The sequence below is a fragment of the Apis cerana genome, linkage group LG7 (assembly GCF_029169275.1).
Source record: "Apis cerana isolate GH-2021 linkage group LG7, AcerK_1.0, whole genome shotgun sequence".
Taxonomy (NCBI): Eukaryota; Metazoa; Arthropoda; class Insecta; order Hymenoptera; family Apidae; genus Apis; species Apis cerana.
The window spans coordinates 1,139,191-1,160,022 of NC_083858.1; the positions used below are offsets into that span (position 1 = coordinate 1,139,191).

General features: G+C 45.7%; 1 long non-coding RNA gene across 1 annotated transcript in view; it reads right to left on the reverse strand.

The window, feature by feature from the left end:
• Window positions 1-8,232: 8,232 nt before the first annotated feature.
• The window catches only part of LOC108002453 (uncharacterized), a 36,342-nt gene continuing 23,742 nt past the window's right edge, over window positions 8,233-20,832 (reverse strand). Inside the window, exons 4-5 of the long non-coding RNA XR_009830486.1 lie at window positions 9,145-9,588; window positions 8,233-8,785 (exon numbers count right to left, since the gene is read on the reverse strand). This is a non-coding gene — a long non-coding RNA (uncharacterized LOC108002453). The remainder of the gene's footprint in view (window positions 8,786-9,144; window positions 9,589-20,832) is intronic.

The window sequence follows — 20,832 nt, forward strand, 5'->3', positions numbered from 1 at the left end:
TTTTTTTTTTTTCTTTTTCTTCCTTTTCGGGAGAAGCCTTCCCTTTCGCCGATTTCTCCATGAAATTCTTGACCCGTAGAAATCGATCGACGTGTTTACTCGTCCTTCGATACTGGCCCTCTCTGCGAAAGCAAAAGATTAGATCGAACGAAAATTATATTCCTACCATCGGGTGTTCTTTGTTCGAAGTTATTCGAACGAGTTAACAACTCGAACGCGTCCAACCGATCGACCATCACCCTCGGTAAAATTAGTACGCGTACGTCTGAATCTATTCGTAAATCAACGATGCCGTCCAACGTCTCCAATTTTAGTCCCTGTCGTCCCGAGCCAGGTCAAGAGGGATTCACGTAGGTAGCGAATATGATCCATACTTAACACCGGCTAGCCTCGACGGTCGGTTTCCTCCATTAGCCCGCGAAACGGCACTTCATCAGTCATAATTCAAGCCGATTGGCCGTGTCAAGAGCCGTCCGAGTTTTCCGCGGAAAGTCGAGTGAGAAATTTTCGCGAGCTGTGCCAAAATTCGCGCTAGCCAGCGTCACGAGCATCACCCCGTGCCCATCCGCTCCCCCTCCTCCCTCTCACCCCATCGTCCCTCGTGCGGATCGTTCGAATCGACCTGCGCCCTGAGTCCCGAGAATCGTCGACGGAGGAGAAACCATTGGCCCCGCCCACCGAATCCCCACTCCGCCTGCGCGATCCCCACCACCCGCGGTCACGTGACTCGTCCCCCCACCACCCGGTCAGTCTCACGCGTCCCTTCGGCACCTTCCTCTACCGCGGCTCGGTTCCGCCCCCCACCTCCGCCGCGTAAAACCACTCTCGGTTTTTCGCCCCGGTCTCCGTGTGGCCCCCTCGTCCTTCGCGCCGTCGAGTGTTAGCGAGACGCCCAGCACGTCACAGTGTTGCCAAATCCGCGAGAGCTTTTCCACCGACACACCGTGATTTCCAGAAACACTTGGTGCCGTAGAACACACACGCTCGGAAATCGGGAACCCCGCGAAACGAGATCTCGCGTTGCGCGAACGGCATTGCGTTCGTCGTCGCGTTTTGCGGAGCAACATTCGGGTTTACCGATAAAGTTGTTGGAATATTGGTCTGATCGGTCGATAAGGAAGATAGAATTTTTTTTCCTTTTTTTTCTTTCTATTTTTTTTTTTTTTTTTGGATCGTGACATTTTGAGAATCGAGGGAATTTCTCATTGGAAAATTTCATTTGGATATCCTCTCGGAGATTAAACTTTAGGTTTCTCGAGTTTTTCGATCGTTTGACGAGGGAATCGACCGAGGAACGTTTTTCGGGAGGGGGGAAGGATGATGCTCCGGTGACTCGATTTTCCGCCTCGGGGTTCCTTCTCTCTGTGAAGTAGTTGGATCGATAACGGAAATTGAATTTTTTCCCCCAAACTGTATACCATATTTTAATTGAATATCTTCTAAGATCTTTTTTAACAAGATTGTTTCCATCGATCTCTTCGTTTTCGAAAAATCATTTTGCAACAAGTTTCGCTCATCTATCATCAATCCATATCGATGGACGAATAGTTGAATTCGAATCAACGTAACAATACGTTAGAATAGGAATCTAGAGTCTTTGCTTATTTCGATGTTATGTAAAATAATTTAACCGATTTCACGTTGTTTTCGAAGTGATTTCACACATTGAAAACCGTTCACGCGCGTTCGTGAGTTGCAAGGCTAGTGTAAATAGAGTCCACATACCGCGATCGATTTCGTTGGTTTTCGCGTTTTCGAACCTCGAAGGCGTTACTATTTGCCATTCCGATCCCTCCCCTTCCCTCTCTCTCTCTCTCAGATTTCCAAAATTTTACCGTTGCGAAACGACTCGGGGAATGGAACACGATACTCGAACTCGAAAGGGATTTTTACCTCGCGAAAAATTTTGTTTGGAAATTAGAGAAAGAAAAAAATTATCAATTCCTCCTTCATTTTCCGTAATCCCGTAATCAATTTTACACCCCTGTTGAAACGCGGGAAAAAACAGATGTACAGAAACGTTCCCCCGATGTCCCCCTATTATCACAAATTGCCGCGAATCGTTCTTCCCGGCCGAGCGTATGTATGTTAACGCGCATTGTCAGCTGTCGAGCGATCTCGAGGCATAGAATCGCTTCTGAGTTAGCCGAGAAAGCTATTCAACCTGCTCGTAACGTAAAAATAGTCCATCTAACCATTTCACCCGCATTGTCGACGTCTAAACATTTTTTTAATAAAACGACTTTTTGCCATCGAGATCCGCCTTTAACAGAGTCGATCCTTTCACCAGAAACTATACATGTGTATATGTACATATATATATATATATATAACCTATTTTAATATATGCCATTTCACGGGCAGAAACGATCGGGTGAAACGGCGGGCGACGAGAAACGTTTCACTCCGGATAATTGGTTTCTTGCTTGGATCGGATTGTAAGGAAAGTGATTCCGAAAGGAAAAGTAACGGGAAAAGAAGTTTACCCAGCTTCTTTTCCGGGGCAAAGAAGCGCGCGGGTTACGCGCGATACACAAAGCCCTCTTCCCTCTTCGTCGGAGAGCGTCGATCGATACTGCTTAACATCGGTTTCGACGGTTTCAAGACGCGCGACCACCCGTTCGAACAGTTGCAAAGTTCGCCGCGGGAGCAGCAACAAGCTGCACAGAGCCAAGCTGCGCTCCCCAAGTCTTAAGCCCGGTACACACTTGCGCGTGATTTTCTCTCGTTGCTCTACCGAGAATATCGTCGAGGCTCGAGATAATCGCGTGCTGCAACGATCAACGTCCTGACTAACCGTTTATACGCGCGAAAGAGAAGCGTATATTCGAGAGGAATTACGTTATTCACAAGCGTGATCGCGGCTTAATCCTCGTTCCATCGAGAAGGTATTCGCGACCGATTGATCCGCTTCTTCGAGGAGGAATCTGAAAAGAATGTTGCGTAGTGTTCATAGCAGTGTCGGTTCATGATGTTCACAAGTTGAGGTATCTTTTCTCAAGCGCGTACAGGGCTTTAGTCATTGCAAGTTTCGCAGTTTCGCTATCTCGAGACAGCGTGGTTAACAGCTTTATCCGATGTGATTCAATATTAACGACGCGGACACACAGCTATCGCCATGTCCAAACACTTTCGTTCTCGTGCCGGATCCTTTTTTTAGATATATACCGGCTCTTTGTTCGGGGCTCGATTCACGGACACCGGCCGTAAAGCCTCGAGGTCAATGCGTACTTAAGCAACTTCGGCCGGTATTAATGACTCATCAATCAATAACTACAGGACAGAGTTTACTGCGACCGATCCCGACCGAGGAATTTCTTCTCCGAAATTTTTCTTTTTCCCCCCCTTCCTTTCCCAATAATCGTGGAACACCTGTCGACGAACAAAGGAAAACAATTATCCGATATCGAGGAAAAATCACGAAATACGGTGCTGTTTGCGTCGACCGTGTGTGTCATCGATTGGTCGGCCACCACCCCCTTATTCCTTTTCCATTGTACACGTAGCGCGTCCGTAGGGTTCCCAGAATCGACAACGGCTCTCTATTCTCCGGAAGATCCAAGGAACGAGCGCGCGGCACCGATCGATGGACCGCGTAGGGAGAGAGACCGGCCACTGCACGAGGATCCTCCGCGATTCGGTGTTGGTAGGAACGAGAACGAGGCGAAATGCAGCGGTGGTCAGGCAACGGAACGCGCGCGTCCGTCGGGCTGGGGCAAGAGCAAACCTCGCGTCCTGGAAGGAGCCTCGGTGTTGTTAGAGAGAGGAAGAGAAAGGACGAAAGAGAGAGAGAGAGAGAATCCAGGCAGAGCGAGAGGGAGATGGGATGGAGATCCAGCCTCGAGGAGGAAAGCGCTTAAAGATAGGGGGAAAGAAAGAAAAAAAAAAAAGGAAAAAAAGAAAGAAAAGAAAAAAAACGAAGGAACAGGGATAAGAGGACAAAGAGCATGCATACGAGGGGGGAAGGGAAGGTGAGCGGGAGGGATGGAGCGGGCGAGGGAGGAGGAGGGAGGGAGAGAGGTGGTCATAATCGCGCAGACCGCGTCATAATCCGCGACGAAAAACATTTGACGAGCGCGCCTGGCTGGTAAACGGGCAACGCGACGGGGCGTGGCACGAACTGGCACCGCCCACCGGGAACAGCCGCCCCTACCGCCGCTACAGCACAGCGTGCGGCGTGGTGGGGGGTTCCACAGCGCTGCGGAACGCGCTGAATCGCCGGAACCGAGGGGTGGGGGGTCCGCGAGACGAGGACGGAGACTGGCGCGGCATTTGTCTCGCGACCACGATCCGAGCAGGACGGAGAGACACGGCCGCCGCTTCCTGCCTTTTCTTTCACGCGGTTTTTTTTACACCGTGCCCCCGCACACGTACACGTATAATACGTTGCGAGACGCGTACCGCGGCCACGCTACCGGGAATGAACACCTACGGCGGCCAGTGTATCGATGTTCGAACGCGCCGTCTTCGCGATCGACACTCGCCGCTCGACATTCGGCATCCTCAATTTCTCCGTTTTTTCCTCTCTTCTTCGTTCTTATCTCGCCTGTTGTTAGATCGTTATCAGTTATCGTTATCGGACGTTATTTTCAAAATCGAAATACCTTTCGCAAATAAATTTCACTATGCTATTATATTTCGTCGAAATCTCGACACAACGATTCCGAAACTCTTTCGAAGAATTATCGATTTCTAGAGAAAACTAAACTGAACCTCCCAAGTGCAAAGAATCGAAATCTATTCCTCGCTTTCCCCAATTACAATTACTCCTCTCGTCTTCAAAATCCAAAGATCCAACCGAGCCCTCCGGGATCTCTATCGACCTCCCTCATCTGATTTCCCCGATCATCGATCATCCTCGCGCTGCCGCGAAATCTGGTCTCTCGAGCACGATAACCGATCTCGCGATATGCAGTCGGGCGCAACAAGAAAATTGACTGCCGGACGCAAAAGGTTGGAGGGGATCGGTGATAGAAGATTAAAGCGGACGCCTTTGAGAGGCGGCGCGGCGAGCGGGATAAGAGAGATCGGCAACGCCGGCAGTTCTGGTTTTATTAGGACGCTTAGCCTCGCTCGCCCGCCAGAGATAGTCCGCGCCAGATATTCCTCCCCGCATTTTCTTCGTATAACACGGTCCTCTAAATAAGGAGTTTCCAAGGAGCGACCGGATCCAACCATCACCGCTCGATCCGACACGGGGACTTAATGCCGCCGGTAATGATCTTTAGGCTTGAACTTGGTCTATTCCTGAGAGTCCAGATCGTCCAATGCGACCGAGTTGTTAACACTTTGTTTCCATACAAACACGGGTGATAAATTCGTTTGCCAAGAATCCTACTATCATTGGTAGTAGGATGGTGTCTTACGATGATTCGTAGATTTTCGCGGGTCAATTAGGTTCGTTCCAAGGAGGAGCAGAGAGATGAATAATAATGTATAATGGAGTCGGTGCAGTTGGGCGAGTGCTGAGGGGAGGAAGCAGATCTTTTGAAATTGTTGGAAAGTTTTCTTTATGGAAGGGTGAGAGATAGTTGAAGGGATATGGAATTACGGAGTGTTTGTGGAATCACGCGTCGATGGTTTATTTTAGCGAGTTATTACAACGAGCGGTATATCGGATAACGTATTACGACAAGACACGTTATTGTGGAGTGCGTGAATACGCGATTGTATATCAAACCGATTTAATCTATTTGTTAATATATATATATATCGTGGTAAACGATCTTGTACTGTCATTACGTTACACCGTCGTTAAACCAGACTATCTTAATTTCCAGCAAGATGAATATGTTCAACGTTTCCATCGAATCGTATTTAATATTTTTTTCACGAGGAAAACGAAATGAAACGATATCCTTCCTCAAATAGAATGTTGTTTTTTAAACAAAGTTATCGAGATTCCTTGTTTATTTACAAGAAAATAAAACGAACGAGTTATCTCTCGATCGCAGAGTTATTAAACAAGTTCCCATGGAAATCTTTCTTTCAGGAATTCCAAAAGTTTAAAAGATTGTCCCTAAGAAAACGAATGTATATATATATATATATATATCGATCGCGAAATCGTGAAACCAAGTCTTGAAACGGACGAGGTTGATCCTCGCGAAATGCGCATCGACCAGTCACCAAGCGGATATCGAGCGTTTTGTTGGTCTCGCCGTTACGATAAAAACGAGCCCGCTCTATCATCCCCGTAAATCTCTGTCCGCTGGTGTGCATTTCCTTTGAAAGTGTTTCCTCCGTCGCTCGCTTCGCCGGACGGCTCTCCTCTCTCGGCTTCTTGCTCTCTCTCCCGCGACTTTATTTATCGCGATCCGACAATCCGAGCCAAATGTTTTCGCGAAATTTTTCGTGAAACGATATAAGGATCGGAATGAGGTGTTGTCTGCGATTTCAAACAGGTAAAAAAGAATTGTTTAATTTAATTGTGAATTTCTTTGATTATTTATTCATTGGTAATAATCGATCGATGTTGCGATGAGATTGAAACGTTGGCTAAATCGATCGGTTGAAAATGATTTACATTCGATACGTTTCGATCACGTTAATTGTGTTGATTTACGGTTGGCTTCGAACAGATTGGCAAATAATTCGTTCTACTTGCCGCGATCTCTCCTCCGTTTCTCGAGTAATCCTTACAAATGCAAATTGTCACCAAGCAGCAAAGCAACGGCTCCAGCTTCCCCTATATAATAACATTTATAAGAATAAGATCTTAATTCTTCGAATCGAATTCGCCAGGTTGGAGTCAATCAGGTAATTAATCATCAAGAAGTTTCACGATTTTGGGGATTTTTAATTTTCATCTTGTTCGATCTCTCGTTTGTCACCAACGATTCAAATTAAATAATCTCACCAATCGGAAGAAATTCTGCCGTAAATCGCACGGTTTTTCTCCCCTTTGTCTTTCCATCAACAGACCAGGTAAAATAAAAGTCGTAATCATAATCGATTTCACTGCGGATTGAACAACAAAATATTCGTATTCTCGACCGAAAAATCACCCGTCCCGGGCGAAAAACTTGCGGAAATAATATTCCAGCGAAGCTCGAGTCCTACCTGTCTCCTCCCTGCCGCCAGTATTTCTAGAGATCTAACAGCCATAACGCATCCATCGCGCGGCCTATAAATCTCCTCGGCCCATAAACAAAGCTTTTGATGCAAAAGGTCGTTGCAGCATGTGCGTGACGAGGCGGTGCCGGCGGTGCTCACGCACACGGGTTGCTCGCAGCGCAAGGGGGTTGGTGGATGGCGGTGCTGCGCGCGGGCAAACGAAAACGAGGGAGCTGACGCTGTTGCTGCCGGATCCACGCTGCTCTCCGACTCTCGATTTAACGTCAGCCCTCCCCTCCCCCCGTTCCGCGGCCTTTGCGCGCGAGGAACGCGGCGGCCAGCTTCCACGGCCTCCCTTTTTCGCTTCTTCGGAGGGATGATGCTCCACCGCCGCCTGTGGAACCCGTGGAACACGTTGACGAAGTTAGCAGTGCGAGAACGGGCATCGAAACGAACGGCTTCTCACATTTTCCAACCGTTTGTGCGGCGATCACGGTTCAAATTGTTTTCTTTGATAAACGTTTCTCTTATTTTCTTTCCTTTCGAGGGAGACGCGTGGATTTCGAGCGAAACAGGGCGTGAAACAGGGTTGAAAGGGAATTCCAATATGTATATATGTATATATTGGTGGATTCTTTGGAACTCGTCACGAGAGAGATAATAATTTGAACGACGCGTGAAACTGAAACGATCGATTCGGATGTGCGAATTTCCAAGGTTCCGTGGGTTTCGATTATATTCGTTTAAGTATCTAAAGGTGTCGCAGAAGGGTAATGGAATGATTCACGTGCACGCGCGCGACGGGTGCGATCAGAAGGCGGTGGCTGGCTGCCGCCAGCCAGGGACGAGTAACTCGTTTTCCACGTGAAACCGTCCGCGACAGTAATGGGCGTTGCGTGATACCCGCGTACGCTTATCCGAACGCGCCTCGCTCCTTCCTTTCGTCCCTAGAAATAATTTATCCAAACTTTATTCCTTCCCGAGAATCCAAAAAGATACCTTCGTTCTTAACTTTCTCCCTTTCTTAAGAAATAGATAAATAGATATATATATTCATTTTCTTCGTTCTTGGCGTTCCAATAATTTATCCAAACTTTATTCCTTCCCAAGAATACATTTTCCATTTCTCCCTTTCTTAAGAAATAGATAAATAGATATATATATTCATTTTCTTCGTTCTTGGCGCTCCAATAATTTATCCAAACTTTATTCCTTCCCAAGAATACATTTTTCATTTCTCCCTTACTTAAGAAATAGGTAAATAAATATATTCATTTTCTTGGTTCTCCAATAATTTATCCAAACTTTATTTCTTTCCAAGAATCCAAAAAGAAACCTTCGTTCTTAACTTTTTCTCTTTCTTAAGAAATAGATAAATAGATATATATATTTATTTTCTTCGTTCTTAGCACTCTAATAATTTATTCCTTCCCAAGAATCCATTTTTCATTTCTCCCTTACTTAAGAAATAGGTAAATAGATATATTCATTTTCTTCATTCTTGGCGTTCCAATAATTTATCCAAACTTTATTCCTTCCCAAGAATCCATTTTTCATTTCTCCCTTACTTAAGAAATAGGTAAATAGATATATTCATTTTCTTGGTTCTCCAATAATTTATCCAAACTTTATTCCTTCCCAAGAATCCATTTTCCATTTCTCCCTTTCTTAAGAAATATATTCATTTTCTTCGTTCTTAGCGCTCCAAACTTCATTCCTTCCCAAGAATCTAAAAAGAAACTTTCATTCTTAACTTTTTCATTTCCCTTTTCTTAAAAAATAAATAGATTTATATACTCGCACTCCAATAATTTATCCAAACTTTATTCTATTTCAAGTATCCAAAAAAAGAAAAATTTCTATTCTTGACTTTTTCCATTTTTCCCCTTCTTAATAAACAAATAAACAACATACATCAATCCAGTATAATTTATCTCGACAGCTCCTTACCTTTACCTCTCGTGCTCCGACAATTTATCCAAACTTTACTCCAATATAATTGGAATAATAAGAACCCCAAAAAATCTCCCTTTCTTAAAAAACGAATAACTAGACACACATACTCTCATTAATCGCGTATTTATTTACCTTCTCCTCTCCCTTCCTCTTCTATCCCCCTCTCGAAGGAAGAAAAGAAGGGAAAAACTCGCGTTAATCACGAGGCCCCCGGATAGGATCTCGGTGGCGATTCCCACATTCCCGGAATAGCGTCACGCCGACCGAGAACCGCCGCGTTTCCCTCGAAAGTCGGTTGGATTAACTCGAGGGGGGAGGGTTGGTTCTCCTTTGTAAGAACGATGGGCAAGAACAGGAGGTGGCGTAGATTCGATCGCGGGATTGATTCGATTTTGGACGCGGCGGATGGAAACGTGGATGGAAAAAGCGAGATCCGAGCTCGAGCCCTCTTCATTCGCGACCGATCGGTCGTGGAAGGGTGTCGTTGGATCAAAAGTCGCGCGATTAAAGAGTTAGTCTCCCGAGTGGCTCGATGATATAGTGAACTGTTCGATGACTCCTCGACGGGGTTGCTTTCTGAAACAAGTGGTAAAAATTTTAATAATAACGTCCCAAAAATATTGCTTTCGATTGGAAAAGAGAAATCAACTCGAAAAGATAAAAGATACATATCAGATTGGAAAGAAAATTCTTACGGTTTTTCTTATTTTGAAACGCTCCATTTTCGATCAAGTTAAATTGTCCTCGTTTATTGTTTGATAAAATTTTGTTTCGGTTAAGATATTTGGATTTAATAATTGAAAACCGCAACAACTTTCCTTCCAACTTAATACACACACTTTCTTTGACAGAAATTCAAAATTTCGACGATGGAACAAACGTGGATAACGCAAAGAGAAGGAAAAATGGCTTGATATCCGTGGATATCGCGGAGGGGTAGTTTTAAACGGTAGCAACAACGGGAATCTGATCGACGGATAACGAGGCGAAAGTGGTAACGCCTAATTGTTCAACGATTCTCGTGAAGGAACACCCCTCGACCGCGATATCTACAATTATCCGCCAACTACTACGGTCTTGCTATGCGCGTATCGTGCAGAAGCTCCTCGATTGTATTTCCAGGAGCCACCGTTTACCCACCCCTAATTCAATTATCTCTCACCCATCCACCGGGGAATATCGCATTAGAATTCGAATATCGTCGATTCGAATCGGTCGCCAATTTTCTTTCTTCTCCATCTCTTTCCGAATAAATCCAGAGGCGGAGATTAACAGTTAAACTTCCCCTTCTCCCCGTTGAGAAAAATAATTTCACAAAATTTCGCGATCGATAAAAAATTTCAAATCGTTAAAAACTTTCCTCCGATCTCTCAGCAGATTCCTCTCTTCGTTTCTTCCATCTCTCGATCGATTGTATCGAGCAGCAACGCTCGAGGCCAAGCAGAGAGAAAGGGGAGAAGAGAATCAACCGGAAATCCGCGACAGAGTCAGCGTGATCTGGTCCAGTAACGGTGACTCAACAGCGACGAGCACCGGTACAATGAGCCGTTTTAACAGATTTTCAGGGTAGAACTGGATCGAGAGAAACGGTAGGCGTTTACAGACGTAATCCACCAAAGAGGGATGGGGTGCGTCGATCGAGTGGTTTGACAGCGGGGGTAGTTTAGCCCGAGATATATATATATATATTTCTAATACTATTAGCCGGTGTTCCGTTACACAACGACAGATGGACGAACAGATATATCCGTTCTGTTTGGAGCTCGGTGTTCGGGGGTGCAGCTGCGTGTGTGTAAATCGTGGCGCGCTGTTTGTATCCCCGAAATCAATTGATAGTTTCGGTAAACGAGATGGGAGAGGAGGGAAAAATAGAGGGAGAAAATCGAGGATGCTTTTATCTTTTTCCTTTCTCCTTTTGTTTTTATTTATATAATTTTCGACCCCACTCTTCAACGCTTAATCGACGTAAATTTTTCGAAAAGATCGAAAGAACCGTACGAGAAACCCGTGTATCGATAATTAACGGTTGGCGAAAAATTTGATTCCAGAAGGAGAATCGAACGAAAATGCGAAAAACGGGAGCGATACGGCTATTGTTACTTTGAATCGTTTTCCGTCCTCCCTGGAGGAAAAAACAACCACAACGAGAATAAATTTTTACAAAGTGTTACGTAAATTGAACGACACTGCAAACTCGCCACTCTCTTGAGTCGTTGCCCTGTTTTACAACAGAACACTGCTTGAAGAACTAAGAACCTTCTCAAAGACACGTCAAAGAACCCTTCAATTAAAAGAAGCGGACACTTTGCCTGACAATGGCCCAATTAACCTTTCTTGAAACTTTTAGCGAGCAAGTTCTCAATACGAAAACGAACCCGAGTCCATCTCTGTATCTCGGGCGAAAAATTTAGGGCAAAAAATTACTTTTGAAAAAGAATATACGACCCAATTGCTGGCGCTTTAACAATTTTAATAATTTGAACAAACGTCAATAATAATAATAATAATAATAACAATAATCAATGATAATAAAATAAATAATTCCAGGAGAAATCTTCTTTCGATCTTATAAAAATAAATTTAAAATTGTCGTCTATTCCTAGCCAGACTCGAACAGCGTTTAGGCTTTCGGAGAGGTCTAAAAGCGACGTATCGATTAAGCAGTTCTTAGTTCCCTCTAAGGGAGAGAGGGAACTCCGAGGGAAGTGAAATTGATCGTGAGCATTAACGTAACGCAAGAGACCACGTTACTCGATGCTCGCCTCGACACCATTCTTGCCAACCAGCGCAGCCTGACACATCCATTTTGGCACAAACTTAAACATCGTGCCGGATTCCACATTCTTATCCCCGACCAATATCTAAAATATCCCTCCCCTTTTCAGAAAGATTCAAACTTCGAATTTTCATTATTCGACTCGCCTCGTGTTTTCCTATTTCCTTTTCTTTCCTTCTTTTTCGTTCCATTATACCGTCGATATTATTTCCACTCTTCGTAAGAACGCGACGTTCAAGTAGCGTCGGCTATTACAGCATATTTAATTCGTAGCGATAAAATTTCTAGATAAATAATCGAGATTTTACGTTATGCACTCGTCGCGTTATGCATAATATAAGCCAGATCGTATCGTGCTTACATAGTACAACACAGGCCGTGGATAGAAAATAAAATCGCTTCGTCCGCGACAAGTTTTATTCGCAATATCACCGATCAAGAAAACTATAGTTTCGCTGTTTTGCTTCGCTCGTCGTCGAGAGGAAGGAAAAGAAGAGAGAAAGGAAAACAAGAGGGAAAATAATAACTCTTGGAAAGGCGAGAATCAATCCGTCACCCTCAGAATTTCCCCCCCAGAGTGAATACCATCTTCTGTACATATCCTCAAACTGATCGCGTCTCAAGAATTTTTCAGGTCTCTCAAGATCTCTTCGATTCTTTCGATTCGTTCCATTTATTCAGAAATTTCCAATTTTCCTGCGACTCGTTGCCGAGGAATCCTTCCTTCCTTCCCCCCGCGGAGGATAAGAAATGGCGATGGTTAATTAATGGATCGGCACGCGAGGAGCCCTCCTCCGGTTTTCAGCTCCGTGACGTGAAAACGCGCCTCTCCCCGTCCTCCTCGCTCCTCTCGGGAGAAGGGGAGCCCGTCTCGCTCCTTTCCCGCCTGCCCCTCCACAGCTGGCCACGAATCTCGCGGCGGAGGACCGAAAACCCCCCTCTCCCCCTCCCTATTGTCGGGCTGTTTTGTCCCGTCAGTCCTGGCCGCGCAATGCGATATCTATGGGTTTCTTTTGGGGGCCTGTGCCGAAGCCGCCATTATACCGGCCGCCAACCCTCTCCCCTCGCCCTCGGACCCTCCTCCCCCCTTGTACCCTATTTAGCGATGGGCATTCAATTCTCTCGCTCTCCTTCTCCGCCGTGTCGCCGCAACTTTTCTAGAAATTTCGCCCTCCCGTTTTTTATTCCTCTCTCGAGATGAGAGAGAGATGTTCGATCGAGTTCTACGCACACACATATATACACACAGTTGATGGATGGACGGATAAAGAGAGAGAGAGAGAAGTGTAATCGATCGGCGTGATAATTTACTCTTGGTCTGATCCACGACTGATTCTATCGTGTGGGAAGTGGAGGGTTGGAAGGGAGGCGGGAGTGAGTGGTCTGGATCGTTGCGGCGAGGCTCGAGGCCATCGCTAGTGGGCCGACACGGGGTTCACAAGGTACGTGACAGGCCGGCGGGACAAGTCGACTGGCCTCCCCTCTTTCTACCGTTTCACTGGGAAACCGCGCGTGTGTGGAAGCCGCGGTGCCCTCTCGGTACCTCTGCTAGTTTCGTCTATTCACGGCGGCGCGCACGTCGAAAGGGATGAAAGGGCACCGGGAACCGACACGACTACCAACCGACGGAGCCCGCCTTCTCGGACCCTTCTTCGAGGCGACAGAAAAGAGCCGACTGTTGCCTCCTCTTTGTTCCTCTCGCTCTCTCTCTCAACCCATCCTTTCTTCAACCAGCCTAATTATTGCCCTATCGACATAGATGTCTCGGATCGGATTACGCCGACGGGGCCCCTCGGACAACGATACGAATTTTCGGACCCTTTCTTTCCTTTCTTTTGCTGCAGCTTCCTCTCGTCGCGATTAACCCTTTCGTAGGAAGGAAGGGGAAGAGAGTGCGGGGCAAGCGCGAGTACGCGTGAATTTGAAGGCCGATTTTCGGTCGATGAAAAGATCTTCAGCTTCGTAAATTGGACATATTTGTTGCTCCTCGATTAATTATGTAATACCGTTCAGCGAGGAGAGTAAACTGGTCGAAAGTAAACCGAAGGAAATAAACAGTGTAAAGAGCGAGCGTTATTGCTGAGCCCTTTTATCCATAACCCGGTTTATACGTTGTTCTTTGATTTATAATCAGGGTTGTAATCAACATGACGATAATATTGTTTGTTTTTTTCTTCTTCTTCTTCTTTTCCTCTACTTTTCCATCACACTCGTTTAACACGATGTATTGACATAATTTTATTAGAAATGTAAGTATAGTCTGGTCACCGTGCAATAAATTCGTAATTGAATTCAGTTCCAGAAGCTCGAATATTAACTTTCAACCACACTTTGGATTGATTCACTGAATTATTCACGTTACAACCTTAGTTCTCAGTCTCGATTCTAACCCACGAGGGATCCAAAGATTTACGATTTCGAACTCGATTTAAAACGCAAATATCAGAGAGAGAGAGAGAGAGAAAGAGAATTATTTTAAGAATCTTAATAAAATAAAGGATAATTTCTCGTACATTTTCGATCCATCTTTCGATTTTCTCTTTTCTTCTATAAATAAGTTGAATCACATTTTTCGGATCGGAAAATAGACGGAATATATAATGAACGTGATTCTCTTTTCGTACGAATGAATTTTTAACAAAGTATTCGCGAGGTGAACTAAAGTAAACTGTACGAAAAGCAATTTAAAATATAGAAACGCGTTGGACAAAAATATTTTATTTAATAAATATACATAGAAAAAAGAAAAAAAGAAGAGTTGACGTGTTGGGGGAGAAATGGAAGAAAAAAAATTTTTTTAAAATTGTTCGATATAGATATGTTTATAAAAGTAAGCAAAACGTGTAGACAAAACCGTGCAAATATAAACAAAACATGTTAAAAAATTGCGTAAAAATGTATTAAAAAGTCATGTAACTTTGAATCGCGTAAAAAAAAAGTGGACCGTATATATATATCATTCGTTCCATTTAAATTATTTATTCCTTTCCATTATTTTTGCCGTATAATAATTTTTTACAAATTGTTGTCAACCTTTCTTTCCTTTTCTCCCCTATCAAACTCCACAAATCGTTTAATTTTTCATCGCGAAGACGGAAAATGATTCGAATCCGTCTCTTTCAAAATTCACTTATATCGACTTTTTACAAATTTTTTTCTTCACTTATTTGATTCGAAATTTGATCTCGCTTTTAAATAACTCCGCCATTAAATATCAGAACCCTTACGAACCTTTTTCGCTCCTCCAAGGAAGGAGCCTCCAAATTTATCACATTTCTTCGCGAGCATTAATTAAACGCTTCCCTTCGAGAAAGGAGAAAAGGAAGACCGCGATATCGTTCGACCGAGGCGTTGACGCCTAACAATTGGACGGGGGAGAGGATCGTCTGGAAACGTTTGGCGGGGAAAAATCCGCCTAGGGAAAAAGTAAGGTTGATCGTGGTACGGTAAGGCCGTCGATGCATGCAACACATGAATATCCAAGCACACGGCGGCCATCGATAATTCAATATCGCACGTACGAGAGACCCCTTTTGTCGTGGCATGTCACGCCATAATGACGCGTCTCGTTCCTCGTGAAAATTTCATCGGCTTTGCAAGACTTCCCCTCCCTCCCCTCCACCGAATAAAATTGCGCTGCTCCCGCAACGGCGTGGTGATGCTGTCATTCGCTTCCTGTGACCGCGCCACTTCCGATCTCCTCCGCCTCGCTCGCATAATCGATAAAGGTAAAATCTTTATCGATTAGAGAGGGGGGAGAGAGGAAAGGAAAAAGAAATATTTTTTAGAATCGGAAATGTTTTTCCTTTTTCTCGAATAAATTGAAATCTAATGCGAAATTTCTTTTATCGATCGTTATATTTGATATTGGAGGCGAATTTAAGGAGGATTTAAGAAATTAAGAGGCGCGTTAAGTTCGGAAAACATTTCAAAAACAGCTGGATAAAAACGTCGAGAGGAAGGAAGCTTTTCCTTGGTCGCGAAAGTGGAGACAAAAAATTACCAAATTCCATCGGAGGAAAGTGTTTCTCTCAGTTGGCGCTCGAGGGCGGTCGTGGGAGGGGCAGGGGGTGGAAAATTCTATCTATAGACCCGGCGTTCCAGTTCACGTGGAGGAATTCACTGGACGCTTGGTGTCCAGAAGTCCGGTTCCGCTTGCTTAGACCGGGGTGGAAACTTGGCGGACAGGATCGATGAAAAGTTTCGGCCTCGTCTACCCTTTTTCCTCCCGTGAACACCTGTGATATACATATATATATATATACGTCACACACACGCGCGTCCTTTCACGTATTCATTTCCGAACGATCGAACGCGCAGGGATTCGTTCCGTGGACGAGCTTCCACTTTGTTCGCGTGGAAACTGGGTCTCTAATTCGTTTCCCTCGTCGCTCGAGTCTCCTTCCTTCACTTCGGTCGAGACACGCCATTGCGAGCGTTCCATTTAAGCGTTATAATTATTTCTCTTTCTAAGGAAGGAGATAACTATTCCTCCGATAACATCGTGATATAAATAATGCGAAATTGAATTAATTGGAATAATCGTAGCAAACATTTTGCTACGTCAGTTGCTTCAATTTGGAGGATTCTTCTGAAGGTGAATCGGCGAAAAATTCTGCGAAAACTGTGAAGCAAGTTTTGAGTAGTTTCGATTCGCAAGGATAACCCTGATAACTAATTCACAGACGCGGAAGTTGGTCGGCCGACCATAGGCGGCGCGTGGGTGGAAAGGTTGGCCGGAGTAGCGGACACCAATCGCGGGCCCGGCGATAGTGGAGCAAAGCTTCGCCGACAGCACTACTTCTCGGCCGGTTCTATGCGTCTGCGTTGCCTCCACCTCGCAGGGGGCGAATGGGATGGATTTCCTCCTGGCCACTGGGTGGCGAGGACGAACAAAATGGTGCCACTCGCGACCTGGTCACTGGAATAACCACGCCGCACACGGGCAAGTTCGAGCGCGAGTTCGGAAAGAAAGATCGGAGAAAGACGGAGTGAAAATTCGAAACGGGTGTATTTGCGATACTTCCAAAGCGGGGGATCATCCCCTTCGAAACATTGATGAGATCGAAAAGGGATAGATAACGATTACCTGTGTTATACAACGATTCTGACAACGCTATTTCTCCTTCTTCCCTTCTTTTTCTCTTTCCAGAAGAAGCAAACAGTTATGCATAGCCGTTTCGATTCACACCCTTCCTCAAAATTTTCGCCCGCGTCGAGGAGGAGCACCTCTCTGTCCGCGTCATCCCTCGACGATTCCTCGATGCGAGGAAGGAGAATTCCCGGAACGAATGCCGGCGGAGAAAAAGAGAGGAGAGGAGAGGAGGAAAAAGAAAAAGAGGAGAAAGGAGAAACAAGGGCAGGCAGCGGAAGGCGGTCAGGGCAGCTAGCGAGCGAAACACGATCCATCGAGGCGGTGTTTGGCCGTGAAAACCGCTCCAAGATGGAGGAAACTGCGGAAAATTCCGGCCATTCATCCCCCAACAATGGGGATGCTCGCGTGTGCTTCGGAAATTCTCCATGTTGCGGAGGCAGGGGGATGCACGTTTCCATTATGCGCCACGCTTTTTCTTTCCTTTCCTTTTCTTTTCTCTCTATTGATTCGAGGAGCGCACGTCGTGCATCAGCGCGAAACATTTTGTGCCGAGGCTCCTTTCTTCGTCCCCCAGCTAGAAACCGCCCTCCTCGAACATTCGCCATCGTGCCAAGAAAAACCCTCCTTCTTCTGGATAATCTTGGCGATATCGACAACTTTCCTCCTCGGATTTCTTCACACTTCTCGTACCAGGTCCGTGTTTCATATTTCGTTACGCGTGCGAACAAGTTCCTTTTATTTTCACAGCGTTCTGTCGTTTTCGCGACTTCAAGAGTTTGCTGCGCCGTTTACTTTTCGCCCTCCAGCTTAGGAGATCGGCGGTTGAAGCTGCTAAAATAGTTCGCGCGCCATTGGAACAGACGTGCAAGGATTTAAAGACGACGATCGTTCAGAAAGTGAGGAAGATCCGAGCGAGAGAAGAAATTAATATTGTGTAATAAAATCTTGAATTTGGAAATTTGTACGTTCGAATATGATGAAAGTCTCTTCGTTTAGATGCGCGCAGAATCGTCACGAAAGTGGCGAGCGTTCTTTTCTAACTTTTTCACATTTTAAAATTTCGATCAATTATTATCCAGCTTCAGAGTACGTTCGAGCAGACTTTTCTTTTTCTTCTCTTCGAGCGTTTTCTAATCCATCGAGTCTAATCCAAGGAAATGTATCTTTTCATCTCTAATTTTCACCCCTCCTTCTTCAAATTCGTCTAAAATGAAATTCGTCCCCTCGTTTAAAGCGAGCCGGATAGAGAGGATGGAGATAATAAATTACATCGATCCACTGAACGTCCGATCGATGTCAGCAAACTGCGAGCTGCGTTTCAACTCTCCGCGTTTCTTTAAAGCCGATCCTCCTCTTCGTTCGAAAAAGCAGCGTTTCATCTATCGAGCGTGATTCTTGAAATTAAAATTACTGCTGTTTCGGCGGCAGAGGAGGGGCGAATCATGCAAATTTCGGGGGGATGGGAAGGGAACGGACACGGGAAGAGGGGCACGTTTAACGAGTTATGACGGAATAATGATAAATTCCGCCACAGCTGACGATCGTTAAGCCACCGTCGGATGTCTCGAGCTTTTTCTCATCTCCCCCTCTTCTTTCTCCCTTCGATCCATCCTCGATTTCGACACGCCTTCGAAGGAACGAATTTTTCAGAAAAGCTCGCTCCATTGTCCAAATTTTAGCAGAAAATAAAATAAAACTCCCAACTTCGAGCAAGAATATTCGTTCGATGAAAAAGAGAAACTCGAAAGCTGGTCCAAGAAGGAGAAGGGGGAGGCAAAATCTGCGTGGAACGCGGCGTGACACGTTTCAACCCCACTACCACTACTACTACTAGGGAAATAAACCCCTTATTATCCGAGGCACTCCCACCGGGTCGCACGCGGCCCGGTATTCGCCGCGGGCCTCGCAGCCATTGTTGAAACCGCGGCCGTTTCCACGGCCGTTCTTCGACGTCTGTCATTAATTCCGCTTTGGCCCCGTGGTGACGCGCCTCCATTATGAATGCACGCGCCGCCGCGGGAAACGGCGAGGAGAGAGAGAATAGGAAGAGGGAACCGCGAAGGGAATAAGTAAGATTCGAATGGGCGACCTTAACCTCGATTCCGACTCGCGGCTTTCGTCGAGCAGATCGTGCGATGATTCGAGCAAGAAGAACGGAATATTTTGAACACTTGGATACCGTAGTTTAGAGATTACGCCGCGTTAAATATTTTATTATATAGAATCGGAGAGGTGGGAAAGGTAAGCCTAAGAATTTCAAGGAATCAAAGTTGGAGAGAAGTAGCAACAGTGGTTGAGAGTCGCTGGCAATTGCCACGACTCGTAAAGTTTTGGTAAGTAAGTAAGCTCGTCCAACTTTTTCTTCCTTCCAAAGTCACTTTACCTTAATCCACACATTAGCTTCGCAAATCTCGAGAGCCTTCCCTTCGATTCGAATCAAATAACTCCGCCATCTAAAATTATTTAATAATAATCCCTCCAAGACTCTCCTCTCTGCAAGAAACAAAAACCGGTGGACGATCGTCGAACAAAGATTCTTTGTCCGAATCTCGCAACGGTCGAAGGGGCCATCGGTTTTCCTGTGCCACCGGAAAGGGAGGTTTAAGCGGAGGCTCGCGTGGACAGAAGGCAGAAAATTAGCGACATCCGCATTCAGCGTTAAATCGTCCCCTCTCTCTCTCTACTTTCCCTCTCCCGTCTCTCCCATTGTCGCCGACTCCTCGACTGTGAAACTTTTGTTGAGGCCTCGCTCGAGGCTTTTCCGCGAAAGCCTGGTCCAGGCGAAATTCCACCACCCCTCCTCCTGGCCGGCGTCGCCGCAACCCCGAATCGATACCGGGGGAAGAATCGCGAAGGAAATCGCGCGACTCGATCCTTTGTTCTTCGCTCGACGACGAGAGGGAGAAGGACAAATCGCTCCGGCGAAAAGTTGCAAATTGGCCAAATATTGCGTCAGATATATCCGCGAGGAAGAGATTCGTAGAAGGAGAGACTGATTGATTCTAATCGAAACAACAAACGTCGAGTCCTTTCGACGAAGAGGAAGAGAAAGGATCTCTCCACCATTTCTCCAAACTCTAGCCCGTTCCGTTACTTCTCTATTACCGTTGCGCCACCGGGTTGGGGGAAAAAAGACCCCTTCCCCTTTGTATCGAGGAGGAATCCCCCGAAGGAAGGCAGAATTCGTGAAAAGCGGGCATGAGAACCCGCGGAATGCTCTGGCATAAAGACGCGACCCCATAAGAAGACTTCATCCCCTTTCGGGGGAGCGGTTCTCGCCCCGAAAAGCTCGCGTCGCGTCTCGCCTCGTCTCGTGGACCCGGGCCCACGCGTGTGTGCGCGCGCGCGTTCCTGTGTGCGAGCCACAACAGCCGCGGGATCGATGTTTTCCTCCTTCATCGGCGTGGCGTAGCTCGTGCGTGAAAAACCAAGCCCCAAGATGTTGAACCAACCCTGGCCAGCAGTGGGAACGAAACGAAAGGAGAACTAACTGATTCTAACGTTTTCGTTCTTGATTCGAAATGATTCGATCCGAAGGGAAGGGATGAAGGAGCCGAGGAGTGGAAAAAGGATAGGATCATCTCGTGTAATTAAAATCAGGCGAGCCTCCCAGCAAGAATTACTCGCGGTTCCCTTTTCCTTAGGTTACTGGGTCCGATCGATCGCTCCTTCGTGAGCCGTGGCGGCGTCTCTCTACCTGATCGTGGAAATAATATTAACACGTGTATTAATAATATTTAAAATAATAGATTGAACTTAACTACAATGCGATGTTTTATTTAAGCAAGTAATACGAGTATCAAGAGTTTGTTTGTATTGTATGGATTTTACGATTCAAGTTTTTAAGTTGTATCGTCGGCGAAAATATCGAACGCATCAAATCTGAAAGAGGACGAAAAAGCTTGGATATTCGTGGACGAGAAACATTCCTTTGTCCGTTTTCCAAGCT